The 21,916-nt window shown below is 38.3% G+C and overlaps 1 long non-coding RNA gene across 1 annotated transcript; it reads left to right on the forward strand.

Annotated features, from left to right (window-relative positions):
* The first annotated feature begins 2,001 nt into the window (after positions 1-2,001).
* LOC122547299 lies at positions 2,002-20,634 on the forward strand. Its single transcript, XR_006310962.1, has 5 exons — positions 2,002-3,706; positions 3,807-3,860; positions 6,924-6,992; positions 8,810-8,923; positions 20,605-20,634. It is a non-coding gene; the product is annotated as an uncharacterized LOC122547299 (long non-coding RNA).
* The last annotated feature ends 1,282 nt before the right edge of the window (positions 20,635-21,916 follow it).

The following is a 21,916-nucleotide window of genomic DNA, read 5'->3' on the forward strand; positions in this document are numbered from 1 at the left end:
TGCCACTTCCAGCATTACTGCGTTGCCATAAAAAGGAAGTCTTCTGCTAGATTTCATGCCCAACTCTAGACTGGGACTTGAACCCACAACTTACTTTATAAAAAATAAGAATCTAAGGTGGTGATCAGTGCCAAGTGAAAAGGCACTAGTAGTCTTAGCAAATTTAATTTGTATCCAGACCGCTCATTGCAAGCTAAAATAAGCAGAGGTACTTCTGGAGAAGAATTATTTCAGATTTTTTGGGCTGACGTTTTGTTTAGGGATCAGGAACTCAAAAACACGTGCATTTGAGTCATGACCCCCTCAGGTTTAAATGTGATTTAGTGGCTGTTAAGATGCTGGACAGGCTTAAGGCTGACTGCCCAGAAGCAGCTCTCAAATCTTGCAGAAGAGGAGATGGTCGTGTATAGGTAATGGCACTTCATCAGTAATCCAGAGTCCTGTACCCATGTTCAAGGAACTTGGGTCAAATCTGTCCATGGAAAATGGGGAAATTTGAATCTGTAACATCTGGAATGAAAAGCTAATCTAATGTTAATTATTGTAGATTAGGACAAAAAAAGCCACCTGCTTTAGTAACGCCGATTTCCTCTGGGGAAATCCATACATGTTCTGGCCAAAATAAGAGTCCAGACCCTCAACACTGATTAATTCTCAACAGTCCTTTAAATAGCCTAACAAGCCATACACTTGTATCAAATGATGATACAACCTAAAACAATTAAATGAAACCAGACGGATCAACTAGCATTGACCTAGACTCCAGAAATTGTTTGTACTTTGGGTGGCTCAAGTGGTTAGCACTGCTGCCTTAAAGTGCCAGGGACCGGGTTCAATTCCAGTTTGTGCGGAGTTTGCACATTGTCCCTGTGTCCGTGTGGGTTTCCTCTAGGTGCCCCGATTTCCTCCCACATGCAGAGATGTGCAGTTTAGGTGGATTGTCCAGGGATGTGTAGGTTAGATTGATTAGTCATAGGAAGTGCAAGGTTATAGGGATCAGGTAATTTGGTGAGTTTGGATGAAAGGCTGTTCAGAGAGTCAGTGTGGACTTGCTGGGCTGAATGGCCTGTTTCTGCACTTTAGAGATTCTACGAAATACTTCTGCTCCTATGTCTTATGGGTAATGCAGAAAGTAGAGTTGAGGATTATCAGGTCAGCCATGATCTAATCAAATGGCAATTGTGTCAGGATCATGGTCTGTAAGCCACATTGTTGATGACTGTACTATAGGGATAGCTCTCTTTAATTTGGCACAAGCTCCCAGACTTTACGAAGGAGAATTTTGTAGGGTTGACAGGACTGTGTTTACAGTTTTTGACGAGACCATAAGACACTAGCAGAAGTAGGCCATTCAGTCCATTTGCTCAACTGTTGAAAGTGCGTACTTTTTTTGGATGAGACTTTTAAACAAGGCCCCATCTTCCTAATTGGGTGGGATCCCATAACGCTTTCAAAAGAGTGGGGGAGTTATTTTGAAACCTAATGTCACATTGCCACGTGGTTATTAGCAGTCCTGTTTGCCACACATGACACTAAGAACATTTCTTGTGCACTTCGTTTGCTGTTACTGCTTTGAGACATCTGGTTGTTCAAAAGGTTTTATAAAAAGGCAGGCTTGAAGAGCCAAATAAGAACACAAGAAACAGAAACAGGAGCAGGAGTAGGCCATTTGTCCCTTTTTGCCTGCTCTGCCATTCAGTAAGATCATGGCTAATCTTTTCGTGGTCTCAGCTCCACTTACCTGTGTGCTCACCATAACCCTTAATTCCTTTATTGTTCGAAAATCTATCTATCTTTGCTTTAAAAGCATTCAACTTGTCTCACGTGCTTCACTAAGCAGGTAATTCCACAGATGGAGAAAGTGAGGACTGCAGCTGCTGGAGATCAGAGCTGAAAATGTGTTGCTGGAAAAGCGCAGCAGGTCAGGCAGCATCCAGAGAACAGGAGAATTGACATTTCGGGCATATGTCCGAAATGTCGATTCTCCTGTTCCCTGGATGCTGCCTGACCTGCTGCGCTTTTCCAGCAACACATTTTCAGCGCTAATTCCACAGATGGCCAACTTAGTGGCTATTTCTCATGATCTTATGTTTTTGTAATAGGAATACAGGTCTTAATAGTAGGATAGACCGTTTGATCGTGGCTGATCAGATTATGGTCTTGGTTCCATATGACTTTCTGACCCCTTAAGTCTTGGCATCCTTAATTGTCAGAACTCTTCCACAAATAAATTAGTGACTCAGTGTTTGCTGATTTCAGAGGAAGTGAATTCCACATCCTAACAACTTTGAGAAATTTTCTCCTAATCTCCATCGTAAAAGTGAAATCTGTTTGTAAACTGTGACCACTAATCAACTCCCCAGCAAGACGCAACATCCTCACCATGCCCCCCACCCCAATAAATTCCCCCTTACTATCTTTTGCATTTCAAAAACATCACCCCTCATTCTTTTAAACTCCAGTGATTGTTGGCCCAATGTGTCTGAACTTAGGTTTCAACATCATCTGGTCTTATAAACAGTGATGATTTTGCATACTATCATTAATAATAATGAGATCATCTGTTTAGATGTTGTTTAAAAATAATATTGACCAGGAGATGATTCCCTGCTTAGCAAATTAGTGTCATACAAACAAGGAACAATAGTGGGCCCTTCGAGCCTGCTCCTCCATTCAATAATATGACATCTGATTTTAACCTCAACTCTATGTTGCTGCATATTCCAGATAATTTTTCATCCTCTTGATAATCAAGAATCAAGAAACAATTAGACTCTGCATCCATTGCCTTTTGAGGCAATGAATTCCAAAGATACTCAACGCTCAAAATCAATGTTTTCTCCATTTTAAATGGGTTTACAATCGCTTTTTTTTAAATCTATGACCCCGAGTTCTAGATTCTCCCAGAAGAGAAAACATACTTGCAACGTTCACCCAAACAAATCCCCTCAGGATCTATTTCAATTAAGTCACCTCTGACTCTTCCAAACTGCAAAAGGTACAGGCTTAGCCTGTCTAGCCTTCCCTCATAAGGCAATCGGCTCATTTCAGGTATTATTTCCACCTCAAAACATTTGGGTATCATCTTTTTTTAATGTCTCAACCAAATAATATTCTGACAAGTAGAAAGCTGAGATGTCTGCCTGAATTAGCTGCTCTAGTTGCCTGAAGTGGGACGTGAACACAATGTTATAATTCCAAGAGAAGTGTGCTTACACAAGATAATGGCTGTTAGTAAACAGTTTGTCTTTGACTGTGGGAAATGCTTTGACTGAACCATCAAAAGTTGAGGGAACATTAATCGGATCGAAGACTGACTTTGATAGTACTGATACATTTGCAATGCTTGTTTATTTTCTTGCCCACCAAACTATTGATATGTTTGACATTTCTTGATACAGTTTTAGATTTTCATGAAGCTCTAATTTTAGATGTGACTTTGTGTGTGTATATAGGTTCGAAGTCAATTATTGGAATGTTTCAGATATTTGACATAGACAAATATTCAGTTATAGACCATGGAAAGCCAGATTTTTCATGAAGCCTGAAGTTGATTTTGACTGTTCTGCTGACCTGTTTGACCATATGAGAGCTGAGTTAAGCTCATTTCTCTAATAAGTAAGCATTTAACACATATTTATATTTGTAGGTGTCATTAAGCGATGAGAGACTTTACAGTTACAATCGGAGATCTAGTTCAAGAACTGTAAGTTTACTGCAATGTGTAACGAAGACTCCAAGAAAAACGTTTTTTGGTTATGAGGCAGCGTTGTTACATTTTTTAACATCCCTGATCTTTCCCCCAGACATCTGAATACAGTTATTCTTCTCGAGCAAGTTCAGGGCACAATAGTCCATTGGTAAGAATTGTGTCTTGCATTTTGAATAGTTTTGATTTCATGTATTAAAATGTTGATGATGAAACTAATTATGCAAGGTATAAGTTGTTGCCACAGAAATTTATACAGCATGTACACTGAAGGTGTATAGTTTTTAATGTGAAAATAACACTGAAATGAAAATGTCTTATCTCTGCAAAAATAAATTTGTGCGCATCGTTGGCATGCTGACTAGCATTGATTTTTAGATGAATACTAATTAGTCATCACAATAACAATCTAATAACTGTACATCAAATGTTTTGATGTGAACCACTCCATAATACTTTACTTAACTCGAAATGCTAGAAACCTAAACAGCAAAGACATTCTGAGTGCATAATAGTACAAGAACATTATTTATCACCATGGGCTATAATGCACACTGTCTTAGGTGCGCATGTATAGCACAGCATCAGTTTTCTGTTGATATTGCTTTGCACAAATCCTATTGTATTGAAGTTTATGAACAGTTAAATCTTAATTCGGACGTTCAGCTGAGTCACTCAACATTCTGGTCTGATTGAGAAGAAATGGAGCTGCTCACAGTCTAAGTTCCAGTAGAAACACTGATCTGCAGACTTTCTGACGAATGGTTAAACTTTGAAACAGCGCCTTTCCAGTCCACCTATGCATTACCACACTCCTTTGTCTGACTTCTGTTCTTCTTTTCTGGTTCGCTTGCTCTCTCCTCCCACATGCATGCACACACCACCCCCTTTTTGAGGAATGGGGTGGTTATGACAGATTGAAGAGGAGGGGTATAGCATCTGAAGAATATCAGCAATGTTGGCTAATTTGAGGGTTGTAAAGCAATATTGAATGCTTGAAAGAAGAACTTAGGCTGGGAATGTGGAGAGATGTACTTTTGAGGCTATAACCTTGCTGGGTGAAGGAAAGAGAAGCAGCAGAGGCATCAAAATAGTTGTCAGTCTTAATTCCAAAGAAATCGGATTTCTCATGCTTGTTGGAGTTGAGGATGGAGGAGCAGCAGCTGGAGCAAGCAATTATACTCCTTTAATTTTAATAGGATCTGAGTACAGAACTAAATATGTCTTGCTGCAGTTAGAAAGCCTTGCTGAGACTTCATATAGTGTATTATGTGCAGTTTTGGACCCTTTGGCAAAGGAAGGATATGCTTGCCATAGAAGGAGGTTTCCCCAAAATTAATCACTAAGATGGCAGAATTGTCTGAGGAGACAGACTATTCTCTAGATTTTAGAAGAATAAGAGGTGATTTAATTGTAACTTACAGAATTGTTTCAGGGTGGATATAGATGGGATGTTACCCCTGGCTCATGACTCTGGAACCAGGAGCTATAATCTGAGGAGAAGGGGCAAGTAATTTAACACTTGGATGATGAGGAACTATTTCACTGAGTTGTAAATCTTTGGAATTCTCTTACCCCCAGCTTCTTCATTGAGCAAATTGGACACAGAAATTGATAGTTTCTGGAGCTTCACAACTTTATGATATAGAGATGTGAAAAGTGGCATTGAGGAAACAAGCAATTATGATTGAAAACAAATGGCCTACTCTGTTTCTAAGTCTTTGTTGTGGAGCAGTCCAAACCTCTCTCGACGTTCCAAAGGATCCTGGAATAACTATCAGCTTTGACAGAGTAGCACCCAGTAATGTTTTCTGATCCAGCCATGTTTGACAATAAATGACTAAAGCAGTTTTCTGACAAAAATGCTTAAATCTGTCTCCTTGGGATCTAAGCAAGTGGAAATGATGGCTATAACAAGAAGCAATGAGGGTGTGAGAGTTATGGTTTTAGTGGAGATAGCAGCATTAAAGGTAGAGGGTAGCGTACAAATAACAACGATCAGAAGGATTGTGATGAATTATTGTGGGGAACTAAAGTTGGACACAAGAGTGTGCAGTTGTAACTAACTTGGGGCAGTTCCTACCAGGAGCAGATACACAGAAAATAGGGTGAGAAGGAGAAATGTAATGACTATTGGATGATTTTGTCCATGATGGACCTCATTGGTGTAAACAGGCCATACAAAATGGCATGGCTAACCATACATATAGATATAAACTTGATACTTGGTACAAAGGGTGAGATTAAGGGAGTATTCAGAGAAAGAAAATATGAGGTAGAGATTGAATGAGGATAAGAGGATCTTTGCATTGGATGAGAAAAGAACATAGTGACTGTATAATAATGAGATACTTGATTATTTTGGTTTGAACAATAAAGAAAAAGGATGTTCAAAGAGATGCAATCTGAGTGATACTCAAGAACTAAGAAATGCTGTTGGAGATGGGGTGTGATTTGGTAAGGAGGGCCACGCTGGTCTTAGTGATAGCTTGTCCACCAAGAACCCACAAAATCAGACTCCAAAGGTGTGGAGCCATCATTTAAATTGGCTAAAGTCTTTTACTGATGAAAACTTAACCACTTAATTTCTCATGGGTTTCTAAATTTTGCAGATTGCATCTTCTATCCCTGTCCTTTTACAATTGTAATATTAACTGCAAAGGTGTACTTTTTCTGAAATCAAATTTTAAAAATACAATTCATCCATGCATGCGTCTTAACTCCAAGGCAGGAATTCTGATCTGATCTTTTTCATTTTTGTGGATGGAAAGCTTACCTATGTTTGATGATAGTGATGCTTTGCAGATTGACTCTCTTGGGCTTTTGTTAAAATCTTTAATGGAGGAGAAATTTTAGCCTGCTTTCATTGTATTATGCACAGCTTGTGCCTGGTCTAAGAGTTTAGTCCACCAGTAATGAACCTGCCCTCTGCTAGAGTCATTGAAATCGGGAACTCCGCACATTACGGAACCATTTCTTCTTGGAGTTGTGTCACTGGAATATAACTACTACATTTTCACTAAAAATCTTGTGCATGTTATTAACAAGGTTGGATTTATTTAAAATATGAACTTGCACCTTATTTGCAACTTTGTGCAGTTCGTGTCTGAGTTAAAGAAATGCAGTCATTTTGAAAATATTTATACTATTTAGTGTGATAAGATTCATGTAATCAAGACTTGTTCTATAGCTTGTTCACTTGAACTGTTGATAGAATTCAGATGATGAGAAAATGAGTACCGTGTCCCAAGATAATATCAGCCGGGGGCGTCGTGACAGTGTGGTGAGCTCTTTATGCATGTCAGCATGTGTTCTCTGGTACCAGCCGATACTCATGATGAAAGATTTGAAATAACAGGGATGGTAAAGATTATTACCATAGATGAAATCAATTTTGTTTCCCGTCAACATGTATAAGACACTGTAAAAGACAAGTTAATGGACAGCTGTAGAATTGTAAACATAGCAAGTGTTTAGTATAGGTAGAATAATAAGTATATGAAGTAAACAAAAGTTTTTCAATTGCAGACGACAAGTTAATGGCTTGAATGACTTGTCACTTTTTGAACAGAAGAGAAAAGCGTTCTTGGTGACAAGATTGTCTCAATTGAAGCCATAAAAAGATCATGCAACGAGTTGGTTGATTGGAGGCCCACGTTAGCAACAGGAGAAATAAATTAAAGCTCGCAAATGACCAATATTATCTTGAAATGAAAACTGAAAATGTGATTAGACTGTAAATGTACTTGCTAATTGTATGCTTATATCACTGGGCTCATCTGTTTTGTTCATGACTGGTTAAAAAACGCATGTTTCTTCACTGTTATTGTTTTTCAATGGCATGCATCGTTTTTCATGACCAGTGTCCTTCACACTGTACATGTCTGGGTTGTGACCAAATGAAACCAAAAACACATTTGTTTTTCCATTTTTTTATTAGTATTTGCAAATTTGCTTCAGATTTGTTTTATAACTTTAACTGTGCTTTATAATTCAATATAAAACTCTGTATAATTCTATATAAAACATGGATTAGCTCACTCATTTAACATGCTAATTGGATGTTTCTTGGTGATATCCCTATTCTAATTAGCTGCAAATGTAACAGACAAGATGTGGGTGAAGGATCACTTGGGAGATCATAGCTGTCTTAAATGCACAGAAACAGGTTGGATAGGCCATGCACTAACCTAAGTGGTGGTTGTCTTCAACCACCTAGGCTAAAGGAAAAGCTACAATTGCTAGCAGCAAGAGATCAAGACTATCTCATAGAGTGTAGCATTCCTGGAAGGAAGTTGCTGTTTTGTGTCCAACATAATACAGTGCAAAAGAAATTACTGAGACTGCAAACATCTATATATGTGCCCTTGCCGTACATCTACAGAGGCAGCTTGAACTCTTCAACATTTGATAATTATATTTATATAGTGCCTTGCATGATCTCAACGTGCTGGACAACTGATCAAGTATTTAGAAATGTAGTCACAATTGTTACGTAGTAAATCAGCTAATTTGTATGCAGCAAGGTCCCACCAAGAACTGAGATAGGTGATCAGATAATCTGCTGTCATGGTCTTTTGAGGGATAATTATTGGTCAGATTCCAGGAGAACTTGGCTGATGCAATGGCTGCTTGTACATCCATCAGATGGAACTCCAATTTAACATCTCATTCAAATCCAGCAGCCTTGTAATTGGAATTGATGATTGTTCAATAATACACGAATGACTGCCACATTGTTGTTTGTCACATGCTATATTGTGAGAGCCACCTTGTCGTTGTCCAAGATGCCTTCCTGAAACAAGTTTCAGGCCTCTTCACAGAAAATACTACAAATACTCAGCAGATCAAGCAGCATCTGTGGAAAGAGGCAAAGTTAACATTTTGAATAAATAACTTCTGATCAGAAGTTATCAGAAATGCTCCTTCTGAGTTTGAAACTTTATCTTGAGTAGCAGTCTTTGAGTGAGGAAACTGTGTTACTGTTGTACCACCAAACATGGTCTGCAAAAAAATTTAATTACCGTGCATTTGTTTTTAGAATGCTCTGTATCCCATGTTGGTTTCATCACTTTTTCTTATTTTGCAATTTCTCTGCAGTCCTCTGATTTTTCTGATCACAGTGGATCGATAGCTGACTATTTTAGCCGCTCAAACCGCAGGGGAAGTGTGGTCTCGGACTTGGATGATATTTCTACTCCAGATCCCTTTAGTGTGAGTGAGCACATATGCACTGTGTGGTTTGCGGTTAGTTTTGAAGAGGTGGCCATCCTATGTGCAGTTTTATCAATTTTGTTTGTGATCTCTGATAACTTTAGTTATGTAATACATTTTAGATGTATTCCTATTTGAATCTTCTGCTTTGAACTGTCAGGTAACTGACCTGCTGAACTTTTGGAAAACCATGAGACTGCAATGATTGTAGAACTGCATGTTTGTGAATGCAACCTACAGTTTTAAGCATGATTAAACAATCTGGTGTCATTTTGTGACTTTATCTACTTAAACTAATATAAAAAGTGTTGAGAGAAAGTTGTGTATACTTATACCTTACAATCCTCAGCGTATGGATATTCCATTATCTTGTGTGGAGAACCTGAGCTTGTTAGCTTATTGACTTCTTTGTTCTCTTTTCATGCTCCATGTTTACTGTTTTCAAATGTTGAAGGAAGATTTGTTATTTCTCGAAGCTGGACTTTCAAATCAGCCTGTCCACCTCCAGTGGATTTAATTTGAGGGCAGATGAAGGAATTGTTAAGATGACTACTTATGTTGACAGGCAGTTAATTGTTTTACTGCTCTTTAGTCTATTACATATTCCTTTTGAGTAAATTTTGTTTGCAATAACTGATTAGTTATTTGTTACTCAAGGAATCTGGCAGATTTGTTTCTGAAACTGTTCGATTATGTAACCTTTTTCTTTAAATTTCATTGACAATGTCACTTCCTTTTTAAATTGAGATTGTATGGTCAATGAAAAAATGGAATAAGCAACAATTAGTTTACTCCTAATTTGGCTATAATCCCAAGCCATAAAGGTGTATGAAGATAGAAGTTCATTTTAAGGGGTAAGTTTTAAGGATTCCATTACAGAAGGAGGTGTTTGACTAGAAAATTCAGGCCTTGAGGGTGCAAACAATTAAATGCTCAACTGTCTCTGATGGAGCAAATCAGAGATGCACAATAAGCCAAAAAGTGAAGTGGGCAGGGATCACAGAGGTTTGTAAGGCTGGCAGAAATCATGGGTAGGTAGAATCGAGGAAGTGATTTGTCAGATGAGAATTTTAAAATCAAAGCAGTGGGATCAGTGTCAGTATGTGTTAATGAGCTTGAAATGCAGATAAACAAAGCTTATTGCAAGCTGAGATACAGGCACAAGAATTTTGTTTGAGCTCAACTTTGAGAGGGGAAGTTGGGAGGGCCACCGAGAGAACTTCAACTGTTGAATCTCTCAATTACAAAAACTTTGAGTGTCTGTGCAGGTGTGAATCCGTTTTATAAGAATAAAACATTGTTACCACAGGACAAATTCACTTTGGCACAATTCACAGGTGTTGGTATATTCTTTGTTTTTCAGCATGAGAACTGAGATCTAATTATGCTCTTTATACTCTTTATGCTTGTTCCTGTCATTCTTTAAATCATTTGCTCTGACCTTCATTTTGCCTTTGCTTTCTTTGAGTACTTTAGCGTTTTTGTAATAGTTAAGTATTGCAGAGATCACAAGCTAATTTGGGAATCTAAATTTAGTGACAAGTGACCTATTTCAAGTATATTGAAATCATTTTACCTTGCATATCCGTGTTCCAATATCATATCATTGACTTCCTCCTCCCTCTCCAGTTCTTGAACTAGTAACAGGTACTTATAGCAGTTCCTACTGGCCATATTCTACACAGGATGCAAGAATTCCAATCCTCAATCCGAGCATGTTAGTATCAGTAACCAATTCCATACTTGGTTTTGGCTTAGTGAACCTTCTGACTGCCTCCAATAACCATACACCTTTCCTTGTGTTATGAGACTGGTCATAGTTATCCAACCAATCCAACTATTGTTTCATCAAATCCTCCTGAGATTTATGCACCATTTGGTTTCCTTATTAGCCACTGAGCTTGCATGCTAGTTTTTTGTGAGGATTCCCAAATCACTGTTCCAAAGCTTTCTGCAGTCTTTCTCCATTTAAATAGCTTGTCTGTTCTTCCTGACAAAGTATGCCTCTCATTTGCCCAGGTCATATTCCTGCTGCTACTTTTTTGGTCACTCATTTAACATGTCAATAATCTTTGTGCAAACTCTGTGTCGTCTTCACTACTTGTCATCTCACCTATTTGTGTAATCCACAAACTTGACGATAGAGCATTCGTTTTCCTCATCCAAGCCATTAGTATGTCTCATAAATATTTGTTGACCCAGCACTGTTCCCTGTGGCACATACAAGTGATTACCATCCTGAACATGTTCTCCTTATTCCAACTCTGTCTTATCCTGTATAGAGGATTGGCTAACTAACATACTACTTCCCTAACATACTACTTCCCTAACATACTACTTCCCTAACATACTACTTCCTGAAGAAGGGCTAATTCCCGAAACGTCGATTCTCCTGTTCCCTAGATGCTGCCTGACCTGCTGCGCTTTTCCAGCAACACATTTCCATCTACTTCCCAACACCCTGGGCTCCTACATTATGCAGTAGTCGAATGTCTTTTCAAACTCATAGTAAAAATCTACATATATTACATCCACTACTTTCTCTTTAATCTATCCTATTGCTAGCTCCTCAAGACCCCTGGTAAATTTGTTATACATGATTTCCTCTCATGAAGCCATCCTGACTCTGCTTGATCATATTAGGAGCATTTTTAAATGCTCTGTTATTGCATGCTTTATTATAGACTCTAACATCTTTCCAATAAATGATATTAGGCTAACAGGCCTATAATTCTTTTTTTGTTGTCGCCTTCCCTTTTCAAATAGAGGTGTTAACATTGGCAGTTTTTCAGACTTCTGGTATTTTTCTATAACCTAAGGATTCAGAAAGGAAGATTCATTTACTGCCTCTGAATATGTAGAGCAGACAGACTTCACTTCCACTTTGGTGTTAGAATTAAGTTTGCCTATTCCAAGGAACCATTTGGGTTGTTGCATCCTAAGTGTCCTTGAGGAAAGGTCTTGAACGGAACAGCTTAGCTATTTGCATCTTGGTGGATACCAATTTAGTAAACTCGTTCATGATAGAATTCCTACATATGCAAATGGTAAGGTCAGATTAGCACCACACTGAATTTTGCATGACACACAGAGAAGGGTTTCACGGCAATTTCTAAAGGTGGGAAGCAATTCTTGAGGTTTGTTTAAAAACTGGTTGAGATGTAATTGATCATAAGCACTTGCTAGCTCACTTTGCTGTTATGTGTTTTAATATTGTCAGACTTAAATATTGAACGTTAGTGAAGAACAATCCTGAAACAGTTCCTTTTTATTTTTGAAAAAAAGTGCTTTTAGTTCTTCAGGCATGAACTGTTTAATTTTTAAAAATAATAACTTGCAGCACATTAACCTCCAGCACACAATGTATCTTAAAGCTCTCTTGTTCCACATGTGTTCACAATGAATTGCACATACAACTCTGTTGTTACCTATTATCAGTGGGGGGAATATCAGAACAGTTTATCAAGTTATCCATCCTTCCAATTCTTACAATTGTGACCCACCTTGGCTAATTGACAAAGTGCCCTTTGGCCATCACACCTCAATGACCTACGTTAGGTTCTTTCCCATCAGAAACACCAATTGACAATTCCTAACCTGTGTTGCCTCAACAGATCCTTAATCTTGAACTTGAATAGCTGTGCAACACTTGAACAGCTTTGCATTTCTCCAATTCTGGCCCCTGTATTTTCAATTTTATTGGCAGCCATGCACTCAGTTGTTTAGGCTCTAGATTCTCCAATTTATTCTTGACATTTCTTGCTGTCTCTTCACCTTTTTCTTACTTTAGGTGTTTCTTAAGACTGAAATCTTGGCAAAACTTTTAGTTTCTGCCTTCATATGTGAATGTGTGTAAGAGTTTGTCTGATAATACTCCATAAATAGTCATGGGGCTGTTTTACTATGTTAAAGTCACCACATAAAGATGTAAGTTTGCAAAATGATTTTGGTGGTAAACCATAAGGCCTTTACTATATTCTTCCTAGACTTGTGAAATAACTAGAAAAGTAACAGAGGCTCTCAGTGCCATTTTCGAATTCTTTAAATATAAGGTATGTTGTGATGATAGCCAATTATTTCGATTCAAAGCAGAGCTAAAGTAAAAGGAAAAAGAGACTTACATTTGTATAGTGCCTTTCATGACCCCAGGGCTCCTCAAAGTATATTACTGCCAATTAAGCAATTTATGATGTGTTGACACTGCTGTAAAATAGGAAATGCAACAGCCAACTTGTGTACTGCAAACCCCCCTGCAAACCACAATGTAATAATTATCAGATTTCTTTTTGAGGAATAACTATTGGCCAGAACACTGGTGCTAATTCCCTGATCTTACTTGAAAATAGTGTCATTGAATCTTTCACATCCACCCAATGTGAGTAGATGGACTTTGATTAACACCTAATCCAAAAGGCAACATCAGAAACAAAGACAAATCCACACTGACTTTAAGTGGACCTTGATTCTGTCATTTCCTGCTACTCCACAGGATAAAAATGGTTTCTGAGCAATGAGCAGGAACAAGAATCCATGTAGAGACTCCAATCCTTATCAGCCATGAGCACTGAGGTCAACTGATGTGCTTCCAGTTCGAGTGAGATCATTGACAATGGATGGGGTTTGGGATCACCTTGGTCAACAAGATGGTTCTCCTATTTCCGATTCAAATACAAAAATTAAAAGCAAAGTTATATATCAGTTTACATACTCATTATGACTGTAAAGTTAATAATTGGTTTTCTAAATGGGTTTACTGTGTGGAATGAACTGCCAGAGAAACTGGTAGATGCAGGTATTGTCACAATATTTCAAATAAGTATTGAATAGGAAAGATTTGGACAGATACAGGCCAAATGCAGGCAAGCAGGGCTAGTGTATTTTGGGAAACTTGGTCGGCATGGACGAGTTGAACCAAACAGTCTATTTCCATTGCTGTACAACTCCATGATTGTAATTGTAGAGTTATGGAGTTACGTAGCCCGGAACAGACCATTCAGTCCAGCTCAACCATGCTGACCAGATATCCTGAACTGATCTCATCCCATTTGCCAGCATTTGGTCCATATCCCTCCAAGCGCTTACTATTCATGTAGCCATTCAGATGCCTTTTAAATGTCATAATTATCCCCCTCTCCACCTCTTCCTCTGGCAACTCTTTCCATATACGCAGCACCCTCTGTGTGAAAACGTTGCCCCTTAGGTCCCTTTTAAATCTTTCCTCCCTTGCCCTAGATCTATGCCATCCAGTTTTGGACTCCCCTATCCTTGGAAAAAGACTTTGCTATTCACTCTATCCATGTCCCTCATGATGTTATAAACCTCAATAAGGCTAAGCTGTAGCCTCTGCTTCAGAGGAAAATAGCTGCATCTTGTTCAGCCTCTCCGCATCAGCTCAAACCATCTAATCCAAACAATATTCTTATAAATCTTTTCTAAGCCCTTTTAAGTTACTGCCAAGGCAGTCACTATTTCTAGAGATAATCCCTTTAATGTCCAAGGATGCATCTTATCAGGTACGGGTGTCATCCAGTTTCTTCCCCCCTCAGTCGAAGCAAAATGCTCAGAAACACGGTGTGGCTTTCCCTCCTTCATCTTTTTTCCGGGCCCTGGAGGGAGAGAGAACGATCGTCCACGTGCACAGAGACAGGAGTTCAGTCTTCTCTGGAACAGCAGTTTCTCAGGGTACTTTATAGTCATTTTATAGGGAGGACCATCAACGTACGTATTGATTGGGGGACTGCTACAATCAGCGAGTGTCAATAATAAAGATCAAGCCATTTGCTGTTACACAATGAATAACTGGCTTCATATAACGAATACTTTCCATGTTGTTAAACTGACCTCACATTATGAAAGCTTCTAATATTGTTAACTGGCTCTACATAATGAATGCTTTTCCACCTTGTTAACCCATTACCCTTGCCTCCAGCACCCCATTGTTAACTGTGAATTCTTATCTGATCTAAGTCATCGTCAACTGAACCTCTTGCTTCACAAAACTCACTCTTTCCCTGCCTGCTTATACCCTATACATATTCTCACAGAGAACTACTTCATCTTCACTTGCGTAAATTTTCTATACTATTACATTCTCTAATGATAGTTATTGTATCTATTTCCTTTCCTCCTCTTGGCCCTTAAGTATTGAGTAACTTTGGAATGCTATAAGTATCTTCTACTGTGAGAACTGATGTGAAGTATTTATTCAACTCCTCTGCCATTTCTTGGTTCCCTATTATAATTTACCAGCCTCATTCTCTAAAGGGCCAATGTTCATTTCCACTTTTTTCAATATATGAAAAGAGTGAGAGAAGATCTTGGTGTCCATCTTTATTTCTTGCAATTTTATCAAGGTTCTGTTTCTCCCTCTTATAATGTGAGACTGGTGTTGAGCAGTCTATAGAATAAGTTTCCAATTTGGCTCATACCCAGGTATCGACTTGAATATAGGAGCAAAGTAATCTTCAATTTTTATAGAATATTAATGAAACGTAGCTAGAGTGTTGTGTTGTTATGGTCCCTTTGTCGAAGGAAGAGATACATTTGTGATAGAGTGAGCGTAACAAGGATTCTTCGGTTGTATTCATGGGATGATGGTCATCTATTAGGAAGTGAGACTTGCATTCTTTTGCTTTTTCGAAGAATGAGAGGCAATCTCTCTGAAATTTAGAAAATGTTAAAAGAATGGATAATATAGCGACAGAGAGGATGTTTCCCTTGAGTCCAGAATGAAGGGGCTCTGTCGGAATAAAAGGCAAGTTGTCTCGAACTGTGAAGAAGATTTCTTCCCTAAAGTTGATAAATTTCTGGAATCCTCTCCCTTTTAGAGGGCAGTGAAAACTCAATCATTGAGCATTTATGCAGGTATTGATGAGTTTTTCAGTTGTTAGTGACATTTATTGTGGATAATAATCTAGCATGGTGGGGAAAACCTGAGGTGCTGAATGGCCTACTCCTTGTATGTTGCTTTGAGTGAGGAGAACTTTGCACAGCCTTCATGAGTGGACGTCCCTGTATGACCCAACCTGGTGACTACTAGATCAGTGGGTACCAACCCTTTTTCAGTATCAAGGCACACCTCAATAAAATACAAAATTCTATAGCACATTTTTTTTCCAGCTGAATTTATTGCTCCAAAGCATCACATTTGCTATTCCGTAGTAGGTATGGAGACACCGAATGAGCGGTAAGACTCCCGTGTACTTCTCACTGACTGCCCATTATCCATACGAGCCATCATCTGTGCTACTCATAGTGTGTCGCCATCTTAATGGTTGTGGTGCACCCAGTCACATAGAGGAAGCCTGGTTGCTGGTGGCAGCAGCTGAGCCCGACCATAAAGAGCTTGAATGAACTGCCGAGCCCGAGCAAGAGTTGCTTGGTGTGCAACAACTCTCACACTCAATTCTTGGCCCCTCTCTGGATGACCTGAAGATTAGCAGCAGCAATCCTTCTGGCTCAGATCAGAAAAGGGCTAAAGCCAAAGATAAAAGCAAATTGCTGCAGATGCTGGAATCTGTACTGAAAGCAAAAATGCTGGCGATCACAGCAGGTTGGGCAGCATCCATAATGAGAAAGCAAGCTAATGTTTCGAATCTAGATGACTCTTTATGAGAATTGATGTGAAGTCCATGTTAGCTCTGTTGAGTCATCTTGACTCAACATTAGCTTACTTGCGTTCAAAAGCCATGATGTGGTGGAGCAGGTGTCGGACTGGGATGGACAAAGTTTAAAGTCACACAACACCAGGTTATTCTCTGGTAGCTGTGGAGCCGGATGATAAGACACAGGATTCTGTGCACAATAGCTAGTGCTTCCAAATAAACCTGTTGGACTATAACCTGGTGTTGTATGATTTTTAACTTGCTCAAAAGCCAAAGATGAAATACTCACTGGTCCCGCACACAGAGTGACAGTACTGCACACAAATAGATGGTGGGAACAGTTCAACCCAGTCATGCGATTGCAGCACTTGGTGTCAGCAAAGATTGCCTTCAATAACAGAGATCGAGGCTCCAGAAGAGATTGGGAATGTGAACACGGCCTTGAAGCACAGGTCTGCTGTTTCCTAAAAGTTTTGCACTATGCTGCATCATGTCACAACACATCAGAATGCCACAGCACACCGGTCAAAAATTGCTGGACTAGATTGATGTGTGCAAGTCTGTATGGTTTTAAAGTTCAGCCTTTTTGTCACAATTGTGATACATAGTGACTTACTGGACATTTTGGAGAGCAGTTAAGAGTCAATCACGTTGCTGTCGTCAAGTGTTGCGCATGGGCCAGACTGGTTATGGATCTGTTTTCTTCCCTGAACGATGTTGGTATAGTAGAGGGCTTTCATGAAGATATGATAGTTTCATGAAACTATTTCTGTGACACATTGGCTATTGAATTCCAGATTTTTTAAAAAAAATTGTCCAGTCACTTGGGAATCGAACTTATTCTATCCAATTTTTTTAGCGTCTGCCCCTGAATTATTCATTCAGACATATAATCACTGTGCTGCCCTTTCATGATTGAGATATAAACTTCAATACTTACTTTCATTTGATTCCTATGGATATTTTAAATTATAGTATTTCAACCAGGTAATATCTCTGGAAGAACCTTGTCATACAAAGAGTTAAAAAGCTGAGGCATTTTACACTAATTTGGCATTCAACTGTATTACACCCACCAATTCATAGTAAAGTTGTTTATCTGTTTTGATAAACACTCGAATGTCATGGCAACCATAACTATGTGGAAATACGTGTACTGTACTTGATGTGTGATCATTGAAGTCGATGAGTATTTTGTCCGATAGTATCCTTTTCATTTAATTTAATTAGCAGAATATTGCATTAAGGCACCAACTAAGTTCCTTGAATTTTTAATAGATGGTTTTCTACACAGCTGCATGTATATTTTCATGTCCTAAAAATGGTTTTAAGTATCCTTCCACAATTTAATCTTGTAATATTCAAAGCTGATATTATGCTCAGCAAGTCCTGACTTGTTCAGATTACATTTTACATCTGGTTCTTCAGGTTTTTGTGTTGAAGAGGATCCTAGTCTCCCTGTTGAAATTCTCTTAATTGGTCTCCGAAGTTATGTATATGTCTACGTGTACGCTGGTTAACCTGATAACTAGTTTTGTTTGGCTTTTAACTCGGAATGAGATTGTTAATGTATTTTTTAATTTCAAAAATATACTTTATTCATACACAATCTTTGTACACATACATAGTCACCAGTGCAGTTTGTTTTTGAATAGTAGCATATCTAGAAAACTAACAAATAGAGTTTGACTCTCTCCAAACAAACCAAAAATCATGTTTCACAGACAATACTATATTTACATGCATTTTGAGGCGCTAGGAGGGTCCGTTGAGTTTTTATAGAATCATTGTGTTAAAGGCTACTAATCCCTCACAGTTCAGTTTGAAATTGCTTAGTATTATGTATGCGCAGCCAGTTCCAGATGTGGAAGTGAAACTCATTAGAGTTGGTGGTCTTGTGCCTGGTAGTGTAGAGTTGTAGCAAAGCCTGAGTGATCTTTCATCACTTTGAGCCTTATGTTGCCTGCTTTTGATTCCTATTCACCATCAATTACGCAAGCTTCAATATTCAGTTATAGAATGGTGGTGAATCTAACAACATTTAGTGACCATCTCCATTATCTCAGTTGCTGAGGTATAAAATAGATTTTATGCATTACAGAAAAAAGAATCATTCAGGGGAAAATAATTTCTCTCCCGAAGTGTGGAATTGTTTGTTAAAATGAGGGCCTTACAATATTGTATGTTGATATGGTCCTTATGCTGTTCTGCCCAAGCACCTGAGTGTTGTTCATTTACCAACAATGTTGATGTAAATTTCCTGACTTTACTAGTTTTCAGAAAGGCTTGCTTGAAGAAAACTGCACATAACTTTTCAGGCCAGCTCCAAAAATTACCTTGAATATACTCTGAATGGAGACTATGTGATCTATGTATATCAGCTCAATATTTGAATCCTGATGCAAGATACGAGTCTTGGTAACTTGATTGTGAAATTGGGCTCGAACTGGCATATCTCATTAGGTTTGAATTTGCATAGTACATTTCATAATCTTGGGCTCTTTAAAGTGCTTTACAGGCAATGTAATAATTCTGACATGCAATTACTGTTACTGTTGGAAGAGTTGCAGTCAATTTGTGCGCAAGCTCTCCAAGAGAACAAGTAATCTCTTTTGGTGGTGTTGATTGAGAATTAATACTTGCATGGTTCTAGTATACTTTTTGGATAGTCAGTTAAGCAATACTGTTGTTATTGGACTCCAATGTCCATTAGCTAATTATCACTCAAGTCACTGTAAGCACATGTTAAAACATGTTTTGCCTTTATGGGAACTGCACAACAGCAATGCATTTCGTGCAGTGAAGAAAGATATTGCAAGCTCTAAAGACCTGGCAGGTAATGTTTAGTGCTGCACTTGAGCTTGTGTATAAAAGAAACAGAAGCAGAGTTTAAATCAATAGCATTGTTACCCGGATTTTGGGAAATAGAAGCACTTATCTCCTATTCTTCTGTACAGTACAACCAGTTTTCCTGTATCTCAATTGTTATTGAAAGTAAACATTGTGTACAGGGCTGACATTTTGGCACAAATTATATTGCAAATTATGGCGCTGTGCTATCAAATCACAAAGTATGTTCCAGGCTTGACACTATGAAGGACAAAAAAACCAAAGATTTACAAGACAGGTTCCAGGGCAAGGAATTTAATTGAAGCAGAAAGATTAAGAGAGCTGGGTTCACCTTGGAAGAGACATGATTAAGAGATTGTGTATTCAAATTATGAAGTGTCTGGATAACGTATGTGTGGAGAATCTGTTCACCTTGTTAGAATGGTCAAGTGTTAGAGGGCACAGATTTCAGCTGATTAGCTAAAGATCCATTGGCAAAATGAAGATTTTTTTTATACAAAATATCATTTGGATTGATTTGATTCGGTGTGGTGGAGACAGATTCCATCACGGTACTCAAAGAGAATCAGACCAATACCTGAACAGGAAACACTAACTGCCACAAAGAGAAGGGACTGACAGTAGGTGAATTCCTTTTGAATAGAACCAGCAAGGATGTCACAGATTGAGTGGCCACATCACTGAACAATTACAGTGCAGGAAGGTGATTAGTAAGTGTAGTGTGACAGACACAGTAGATGTTATGATGTGGGTGCAATTATTCCAGTGCTAGTTAGATTGCAGTCATCAGTTCAACAATGTATTTTCCTGGCTACTAATACAAAAGCATATTATTACTAATAATATCTTTAGTGGCTGAGGGAGACCCATGCCAAAACCATGGGATTGTAACTTGAGCAAAATATAAGTTGATCCTTGGATATTGATTATCAGCTGCAAAATAGCGAGTAATTAGAACCTGATGAGTAGGTGAACATTACTTTTAAATTAACTTTCTGATGTACATGAGCTGATTGTTGGTAAGTATAATCCAAATGATGAAATACAAGTACAAATCAGACCACAACTACAACTAGATAAAAACAAGCTAAATTCTCAGTTTTGTTTAGCATAATACAGTTGAGATACTGCATCATTCTTTCTTTTGTATTCAAGATGCTGAGATTCTTTTTAAAATTTTTATATCCAGGTTTAGTTTCTTAATCTATAATTTTCTCTTTCTTACAGTTGGATGAGAAGACAGAATCATTTTCTAGGGTGAGTAATAAGTAGTTAATGGTTGCAGGACAAGCTGAAAGAATAGTTGGCAAAGTTGCATGTTCAACATAGAATTGGTGTTCAAGTGTTTTTATTTATGATTGATAGAAGTTTCATGGAGTAGCTGATTCTTGAATCTAACCATTTTTCATGTCCAAGATTTTAGTTGAAGTATCCGTATCGGAGCAAAGAAGGCTGCAAAATCTCAGGTCAGGCACCATTGATGGAGAGAAATGAGTTCATATTATGTTCGATGACCATTAGTCCGATCTCATGAGGAATAGACCTTGAGGGATAACAGGGTTATCTTTCGACTGTGCACTCTAGCCTTATGGACTTAAAATTGAGTTCACCAACTTAATCTCTTGCCCATCTGTGATTTTTTTTTTGTTCCTTCCTCTTTTTATCTATCTTGTTTTGCTGGATTGATCTTTTGATTTATTTGTTTCTTTAGGGTTTAGTGATGGATTTATAAGGGTTATATGTAGCTTTCATGTCTCATTTCGGTAAAACTGTTGTTTTTTTTTGTTGTCGCTATCTCCATTGCCACCCATTTTGGTGGTTACATCATGAGTTTTTTTTTTGTGACTTGATCATCCCTGACCAAGATCATCACAGATCATCTCTTTTGTTCTTCTGTCTCGCTCTGCCTCTGTTTGTCGCACTCTGTATGTGCCTCTCAGTGTCTCCCTCACCTGCCACCCAGTTTTGCCAGCATCTATCTTGGATTTTCAGCAGCTCCCATATTTTGATTTCATATCCATATTTGACCAATGATCCACAATTACCTTGAGTCATTCATTGAACACATTGAAATGATTTAGAAAAGTAGATAATTGGAGCAGGAGTGTATCACTCAGTCGTTCAAGTCTGCTCCATCACTCATTACAATCATTGATTATCTAACTCAATATCTGTCTTGTGTTGTCCCCACACCCTTTAATCCCTTACCTCTAAGAAGTATATCTAACTCCTTGAAATCCTTCAATATTTTGGCCTCACCCTCTTTGTAGAGGCAAGAATTCCACAGGCTCACCACTCTCTAAGCCAAGAAATTTCTCCTCTCAGTGCTAAATGCCCTATTCTGTACATTAAGACTGTGATCCCTGCTTCTGGAAATTTATTTTAGTTTTTAGCAATTTGAGATCGAGATGTACAACTTTCTTGAATATTGTCTGTACACTTCCGAATGCTTTTACATCTGTAAATTATTGTGTACTGTATTGGATACAGTACTCTAGTTGAATCCTAATCTGGATTTGAATATCCATTTGAATGCAAT

The sequence above is a fragment of the Chiloscyllium plagiosum genome, unplaced genomic scaffold (assembly GCF_004010195.1).
Source record: "Chiloscyllium plagiosum isolate BGI_BamShark_2017 unplaced genomic scaffold, ASM401019v2 scaf_9238, whole genome shotgun sequence".
NCBI classification, from domain to species: domain Eukaryota; kingdom Metazoa; phylum Chordata; class Chondrichthyes; order Orectolobiformes; family Hemiscylliidae; genus Chiloscyllium; species Chiloscyllium plagiosum.